Consider the following 9,249-nt stretch of genomic DNA (forward strand, 5'->3'; position numbering starts at 1 on the left):
TAGACTTTGTCAAATTCGCGCATGCGCCCTACACCCTCGGTACCGGTCTCGAACGGCCATTTTGCTATGAATTCTGAAAGAAGGAGAGCTACCGCGACATAACTTTTTCGTTTTTTGAGGTTCCAGTCTGTGCCTCGATGTCAGGAAGCTGCCAATCGTTAGACCTTCATCCATACCCTTACAAAAATGTCCTGTGGTAATACCATATAATTACCATAGGACTGTACCACACGATTACCACATATATTGTTGTGTGGTAATGCTATGTCTTTATGTCCTGTGGTATTGTGTGGTAATGTGTGGTAATGTCGTGTGGTATTGTCCTGTGGTAAATTGGAACATTTACCACACAACATTACCACAGGAATACCACATGAATGGATTAATATATGGTAACATTTACCACACAAGGGATTAATTTATGGTAACAATTTTTACCACATACCATTTACCACACGACATTTACCACACCATTTACCACACACCAGTTACGACATGCATTACCACACACCATTTACCACACAAATTACCTCACATTTTACCACACACCAGTTACCACACGCGTTACCACACATCATTTACTACACGAATTACCTCATATTTTACCACACGCCTTACCACACAAATTACCTCACATTTTACCACACACCGGTTACCACACATAATTTACCACACAAATTACCTCATATTTTACCACATGCCTTACCACACAAATTACGTCACATTTTACCACACACCGGTTACCACATGCATTACTACACACGATTTACCACACACGTTACCACATACACTACCACACACCAGTTACGTAACTGGTGTGTGGTAATGCATGTGGTAACTGGTGTGTGGTAAAATATGAGGTAATTCGTGTGGTAAATGGTGTGTGGTAAACACTAACCAGTTACCACACATATTGTACATAATACACATAATACCATGCATCAGAGTCATTACCCAAAATGTGTGTGGTAACTAGATGTGTGATAACTGATGCATGATAATGTATGTTGCAACTGGTGTGTTGCAATGTGTGTGGTAACTGGTTAGATACATCACAGATCATGGGTATGATTTTGGTAGCAGTAGAATGTGTTCATGACCCTATGTACTTTTATAAGATTAAGAAAATACAACACCTTCAATGAACAGACAACAAATGATTTTACAAGTGATATAGAAAGTACTGATATTTAGCTCATAGAGTCATCAATTTACAATACTGGTTTAGATTTGCTATTGACAAAAATTGTGTAACAGCTGCTTTACTGTACAAACAGTGTAACATAATAGTAACTATCAAAGAAATTAGTTACAGTGCATATAAATACTTTAAAAAAAGATACATTTCTTCTAAATACTTTAAAAAGTTACCTCAAAGGTTATCTGGCTTTTCAGCAAACCAAATTAACGACCATTGTAGTTTTTTTGCAGGTCACACATACAGAATGGACTGATTTACTCTTTGTTTTATGCTTAAAGACAAAAATGATTAAACTCTTAATCGTTTTTAAGAAAATGAACAAAACATAAGGATGTGTCTACAATAGGTAATATCATATAAGTAGCTGCGGCAAAGTGCACTGTACTCAAAATTGCGTATAACAAAATGCATAATTATCCCAAGTTTACTTCAAGGCTGAAGGGCAAGTAGAAATAGACGAGAGATGATAATATGTATTTGGAGAAAATGAAAACTAGGACAATACCCTGGCATGTAATATCTGAATTAAAGGAAAATAACACCCAAAACATAATACCACATGATATTATTGATAAATACAGGACAATCAACATGAATCCACTCATACCCTAATCCAATTACGGAGTACCACCTTTTCAAAGTTGGCCTCTTACAGTATGGTTCGAAGTTTCTGGATGGAGGTCGCCATTTTCGCGGGGTTAGTTAGGAAATTATTACATCAGCGACGAACTACATCTCTAAACGTTCAGGCATTATATATTCTATTTTATCAATAACAAATCAAATGTACAGATAAAACTCATAAAAATATTAGTTAAAATTTGTTCAATATATGGTAGGTTCAAAATACAATTTGATGAGTTTTAATGATAAGATTTACACCCCAATTTCCGCTGCCAATTTGTAAATCGTAGATTAGGGTGTAATTTTTATCATTAAAACTCATCAAGTCGTAATTTGAACCTATCATATAATATTAAACAAATTTTAATTAATATTTTATGAGTTTTATCTGTACATTTGATTTATTATCGATGAAATAGAATATATAATGCCCAAACGTTTAGAGATGTAGTTCATCGCTGACGGAATAATCCCCATCCATAGACTTTGTACCAGAAGATGCCAACTTTGAAAAGGTGGTACTCCATACTGGGACATCGGATTGGGGGTATATGAGTGGATTCATTTTCATTGTCCTGTATTTATCAATGGTATCATGTGGTATTATATTTTGGGTTTTATTTTCCTTTAAGATATTGTACTGGTTTATATCATGGCATTACAAAGTTCATCTGTAGTGCACACTGTGTCAAGTGCACAAATCTATTCATGGTTCCCACAGAAATTTGAAAACAGAATTCCATGACCTCTCCATGACTAAATTGCTGCTTTCCATGACTTAATTCCTTTCTGGCACAGTTTACAAAATCAGACATGTTATGATCATGAACACCAATTATAAAAGTAGAGTACAATCACAGAGTATGAGAGTTGTGAGACATAAAAAACTAGAAAGCTGTCATAGCCAAGAGGTAAATGCAATTCCATGACTTTTCACATATCCCTGACTTTCCATTACCAATTTTTTTCCAGGATTTTCCATGACTGTGGGAACCCTGTAATAATACTGCATTGACAGAGCTCTATCATTTTAAAAGTTAATTTCAATTTCCTTCAAACATTTTATTCATCTCTTTTTGGTTGGACCTTGAATATAATACAATACAATGTTTTGGCAGGTCGTCTATAAAAGCATGTACATCGTTAAAAAAGGCTTTTGGCAGGAACTTTTGGCAAGTAGTCAACAGTATCAATGCATGTAAATTTGGGTGAAAGAATCATACATGTACATTAATTCTTAAAGGGGAATCCAACCCAAATAAAAACTTATGTTTATAAGGAAAAGAAAAATCAGAAAAGTTGATAGGTGAAAGTTTGAACAATATTGGACAAACAACAAGAAAGTTCGGAATTTTTAAAAGTTGTAAACATTGGTAATCACTATACCCATGGAGACTTCAAATTGGCCGCATATGGGATGTCATAGTGATGTAAGGCAAGGACTACTCTTCCATGTACTCCAATACATATTATGGCTAAAATATCATTTTTCCAAAAAAATTTATTTCAAATTATATTTTTCATTCATGAGGACATTAAACAATATACTACCTGGGTTATATTTAGATTACTGCCCCAGGGGAATGGGTACTTAGGAGAAAACCACAAATCCCTGATAATAAAGTACATGGCCTATGGGAAAGTTGTCCTTGCCCCTTGTCATAATTTACTTACCCAGTTGCCAATTTGAAATCTACATACTATTAGTGATCTTAATTTTAAAGCAGCTATAACTTTCTTATTGCTTATCCGATTTCTTTCAAACTTTCACCATTCTGTTTAATTTATTTTTCTCCTTCCCAACACAACATTTTTTGGCCAAGGCTGGAATCCCCTTTAAGAAAAGTTTGTGGTTGTATTACACTATCACTTAAACGTATTAAAAAGACAGCAGTTGCAGCAAACAATTATTTCATGAGAAATTGTCAAAATATTGTACATAATCTCTAGATCTGGTACATTAATGTAAGCTTGTATTTTTGTAAAATCACTAATTTTGAACCTAAAATTAATTATTTTGATGATCACTAACACAGAAAAGAACATGTGGGACAGGACAGTGTATTATGATTGATTTGAAAAATACCTGACATTGGATAGAATTACATGCTTATTTTGCTCATTTCTCAGCAATTACACATTTTCTTCCCGAGCTATAATTAATTATGGCACATGTCTTTTATATTTTGCTGGTAATTCTATTGGATTCTGTTCGAACTCATTTTAAGATTGTTACTACAACTGGTAATTTATCTTTAAAGTTGTACTTGTATATGATACGGGCTCAACATAATCTAAAATAAAGTAATTTTTACCATGCAAAATAGTGAAAATTTTATCAAAATCAGATAAAATTTTAAAAAAAATAATTACAAAAATATTGGTCATCAACACATGCAAGTAGATACATGTAAGTTTATGATATCATGCCCACATTTTTATTGTTCTCATGTTACCAGATAAAATAATAATTTACTTCATGTGTGTAATAAGTATGTCTTCCAATCCCATGTAGCAAAAGAACTTCCAGCAATAATCAATACAGGTAAGTCACATCAATACAGTTTACAATCCGATTTGTTTCATTCTTGGTAAACAAAATTAAATGCACAATTTTATATACAAAATAATAAGTTGGGGATACGTGTACATGTACAATGTACGTCAGTATGACATCATCAGCTTGCTACTTGCATATATGCTTAGAGCTCTTTCACCAAAATAATGCAGAGGTTAGAATGTCATACATTACTTTATTATCCCTTGTCTAATTTGGATGAATTGAGACGCCATCCTACTGTAGTCAGCACATGAGATTTAAAAAAATTCAAATTACCAGGCAGTGACAGTATTGTTGTAGGTACAGAGCAAAGATCAGGAATATAGTAGGTCTTCTCAAATTGTATTTGGATTGATCCAAGGTTGTTGACAACTGGAGGAGAGGAAGGAGCTAATTCCATGGCCTTGGAGCAGTAGTGGAGAAAGTTGCATCACCAGTAGCTAATTTGTAGGTGCGTAATGATCACAAAAATAAAAAGGCAAGTGCGCCTAGAATGAAAATGACGCACAAGGGATTCCTTATAATACATGTAATCTGGATCTCTGTCATTGACTTTGAAAATCAGGAGACGGACACTGATGTTCATGTATATCCTTTCCTTGACTTGCAGCCAGCGAAGTTGGCGTATGGCAAATGGCACAATAGATGCAGCATTCTGTACTATCTGCAGTCAGTCCAGATCGCCCTAATTCAAGCACGAAGAGCATTACAATAGTCCAGTTTAGATTGCGCTAAACCATGGACTGCTTTGTGGCAAGTAGAAATATAAAAGGCACTTCCCATTGGCCTTTATTCTTCCAATCTGTTTGATGTTATACTGGTAGGGAGCAGGTTCCAATAGCACTATGAAAGGAGTTACGAAACCAGATGAATGGGTGCAGATTCAGGACACCTTCCATTTCAACTTAAGGCATCTGCAATAAATAACAGAAGAAGATAAACATAAAAGCCTTTCCTGCATTAACTATTTAATATTCATTAAAAACTACATGGTTTCAATATCAATTTCCAAACTTTTTAAAAAATGATTAAAAAACAATGTGGGGTTTGTTCCATATTTATACTTCAAATATTAACATGTAAAGTCAGGTCGGGGGAGGGGGGCTTGATGCCCTCAAGATCTGCTGCACCTCCAAACCATCTCTGTATAGGGAAGGACATTTTAAAGTAAAAAAAAAAATATTTATTTTAATTAAACATGATTTTAATTCATGCTTTTTTTAAATGTGTTTTAAATGGTTATGGGATAATTCCATCAGTTTGAATAAGAAATTACAAGTTGCCAATTTCACATAACGAAGATCAATTCTGATGTGATAATAAATGCATGTCAGATGTTGATGTTTCACTTATGCCTATCTAATACGTTTGAATTGACAACAGCATGAACCTTGTAAGGGCATTAATTATTAGACAAGCTTTGTATCAGAGTGGTTACAAAATCAAAATTATTTAACTGCATCTCATGTTCATGCACATGTAAATAATCAAAATAACACAATAATTATAAAAAATACCTTCCACAAAGGATAAATTTGTACACACCATTATATCTGCATGAATATTGTTCTTTTAGTCCACCTATAATGATACAGCTGATGAGAGTTTGAATGATGGTATCAAGATGGTGCTTCTACCAGGGCTGCAAAAGAGAGAAAAAAAAAAAAATGTTAACCTCAATCATGCCAAGAAATCATGCCAACCGTTGTGAAACTCTATTAGCGCCAAATTACACTCTAAACTTGTCATTAGAACGTCCAAACCGATACACGTCAGCCAGGAATCTAGTACTAGCACAATCAGCTATGCATTTGCACCAATTCCCTCTGTATTTTCTTGCATATGGACGTCTCTCGACTTAAAGGTCATGTCATTGTGTTATATAGCTTGGGAATTGCAAGCAAGTGATCCTTCGAAATGTTTACCTGCTTAAAAGTAACATTTCTTAAGCCTTAATTTTGTATATTTAGATAACAAAAGGCTTACAAATTGGAAAAATCAAATGTTTGCCCAAAATTATTGTGGGAAAGGTGGATTTTTTAAGGGAAATCCATCTTTGTGTACCAAGTTCTACAGGCAACAGAGACTTGTCTAGCTCCGTGAATGAAAATACCCCTTGTACAATGTAAAAATGATAAAAATATCATCACAGAGTCCTCTAAGTACAGTTAGGACCATTGACAGATAAGGTGCCCTAAGATTGCGCACATCCGAATCTGCGCGATTCTGATAATGGAAGATACGCAACGACTCCAAACAAAAAATAAACTTTACACCTGAAAGAGCCTACTGTACTTAGTCTTACCTACTGCCCGATGCCTCCTGACATGTAGAGCAACAACAAAGGACCTCCACTCCTGGCGGCCAGTGGTTCTGGGCCGTCTTCTGGAAACTCCCCCGGGCTAGGTCATATTCACCGACTCCATCTCCTCCTCAAATGTGATGCCAGGACAAGTAGTTTTGGGTCTCCCTCTCTTTCTCCTGGAATGTCATAAACAGATCTATTCATAAAAAATCTGACTTAAAATGGTTGGAAAATAATGAATTTAGGGCATTGGCAAGAGTTCCATATGCAACCCCACTAAAATTGAAAATAAAAACATGAAGAAGGTTCAGAATAATATATCTAGCACAATATAGAACATATATGATGGGGTAGTGGATAGTACTAGGAGTGGAAATACATACTAAAATATGGCTTTATTCCGTCAAATTTCGAGCATGTACTATGGATGTATCTAGTGTGTGTAATTGTCCATAGACATCGGTTTATTTACTCAAGGGTCTGTGAGTCAAGTCTAGGCGAACTATTGGCTGATAATCGTTAAAATACCCCTTCCGGCATCAGCACTTCTTGCTAGCATAGCAGGAACAGGTCTTGACTGCAAATAAAACGAGGTGATCTCAAGTCCCAACTAAGGTGCCAAAACAAGGGTAAAAAAATTATAGAAAAATCTGAAGTGAACGAACTGGAATGGAATTAAGTCTCAACAATCTTATTTTTTATCATGTTGGTGGGGGGTACATTTGAATTGCATATGGAATTCTTTCCATGTGACGTCCTCAAAATGCAGCCTCTGTGACTGTGCTTTCTTATCGAAATCTTCGCATCATGTGAATAAGTGCGCAGACATCGGCCACTATTAGTATTACCCAGTTGTTGTGTGTCCAGACAGGTTGTGTGTCTGGACGATCAATTTTAGAAAGTCTATATGCGTCACGGGCAAAAAAAAATCATAAAAAGTGGGGAAAAGTCATCGGAAATAATTGTTGCATCATTCATCATCAATCCTCAAAAGTAAAGGATGTTTCAGAATCATTTCGGCAACAAACAAACTACGATCTTCTTATTGATGACCGGAAAAATATCCATGCATAGAAACTGGCGCATTTCCACTTCCAGCCGGCTAGCCAGCCAGCCAAGCCTGAGCTGAGCAGCCACACTAGCCCGCGTTGCCAGCGCGCCTAGCTGAGCTGGACATGCATGCTATACGCTACAATGCATGTTAAACTGAATTGTCCGCGGTGCGACCCGGGTCCGACGTAGCCTTTCATTTTTACATGATACCGTTTCCCGATAGTTATCAAGAAATTTTTATCATAAAATGAATTGTTCCACATAATTGTCCCGCTAATTTCTAAGTAATATTCTTAACGTTCATTCTCAATTTCTCATGTCATTCTGATCTGCTGTCGGGCTACCGTACCAGTACCACTAACTTAATAATTTTGTTCAATCAAAATGCAAGTAAATGACCATGACTGGCCGAGATATTTTCCCAAGAAAATCAATTATTTCTCTTAATTTTCAATGAGACTTTTTGCACACTTACTCATAAGAATACAAGGAACATCATCAATTGAAAGATTTTGTAAAATAACAGGAAATTCACGTTAAATCTAAACTCAAATCGTTTAGGTGTGCTGTGACTGTGTGCAGACTTGAGACCACCAGCCAGTGGTCCACATCACAGCAGCGAGCAGGCGCTCGGGGCCGGGCGAGCGCCCGGTTAGACAGGATGGGATTGCCAGTGTCATGTCATTTTCATTGACGAAATCTTTAGCTAGTTGCAAGCCGGGGCATTTAACAAACTACGAAAAGAAAATCATAGAAAATGGTTATCTAACTTACTGTTTAGCCTACTGCAAATGTCTTCGAAGTCGTCCACATCTAACCCGCATTCTTTAAGTAGTTGAATTATTAACGGCCTTCTTCGTCCCACTTCTCGATCGAGCTCAACAAACTGCAACGCAACGCAAACGGTATTCTTTTCAAATGTTGGCGGTAAGTGCGCATGCGCAAGCCTGTCGCCGCCCCCCCCCCCCAGGGTGACCAGATTTCACAAAATGAAATAAGGGACAATCAAAAAAAGATCAACAAAGAAGGCTACACAGTGTTACACCTGTAAAAAACTTAAAAAAATTGGAAGGGAGGGTGAACGAAAGAATGAAGGAAAGAAAGAAAAGGCGAAAGAAAAGAGATGAAAATTTAGAGAAGAAAAAAAATTAAGGGGAAAATGAAGGAAAAAATAAAAAAAGAATAAAAGAAAGTTAGAATAAAAAAGAGAAAAAAAGTTTCCGCCATTCTTTGAATTGAATACAGAAAGAGAGAAAAAGAAAGAAATGGAAGAAGAATACATGTGTGAAAGACAAAATAAAGGAGAGAAAGAAAAAAAGTAAGAAAAAGGAGGAGGAAAGAAAGAATGAAGGAAAGAAAAATGTTTTCTTCATTCTTTGAAAGAAAGAAACAAAGAAAGAAGGAAACAGTAAGGGAGGAGGGAAGGAAGGAATTAAGGGAGGGAGAGAAATAATAAGGGGAAGAATTATAAGGAAAAATAAAATAAAGAATGAAAGAAAGAGAGGG

The 9,249-nt window shown here is 35.9% G+C and overlaps 1 long non-coding RNA gene across 1 annotated transcript; it reads right to left on the reverse strand.

Moving 5' to 3' along the window:
• Nucleotides 1-670: 670 nt before the first annotated feature.
• On the reverse strand, nucleotides 671-8,651 carry LOC135155944 (uncharacterized). Its single transcript, XR_010295090.1, has 4 exons — nucleotides 8,518-8,651; nucleotides 6,691-6,866; nucleotides 5,931-6,027; nucleotides 671-5,299 (listed from the first exon to the last, which is right to left on the reverse strand). It is a non-coding gene; the product is annotated as an uncharacterized LOC135155944 (long non-coding RNA).
• Between the last annotated feature and the right edge of the window lie 598 nt (nucleotides 8,652-9,249).

The sequence above is a fragment of the Lytechinus pictus genome, chromosome 11 (assembly GCF_037042905.1).
Source record: "Lytechinus pictus isolate F3 Inbred chromosome 11, Lp3.0, whole genome shotgun sequence".
Lineage (NCBI taxonomy): Eukaryota > Metazoa > Echinodermata > Echinoidea > Temnopleuroida > Toxopneustidae > Lytechinus > Lytechinus pictus.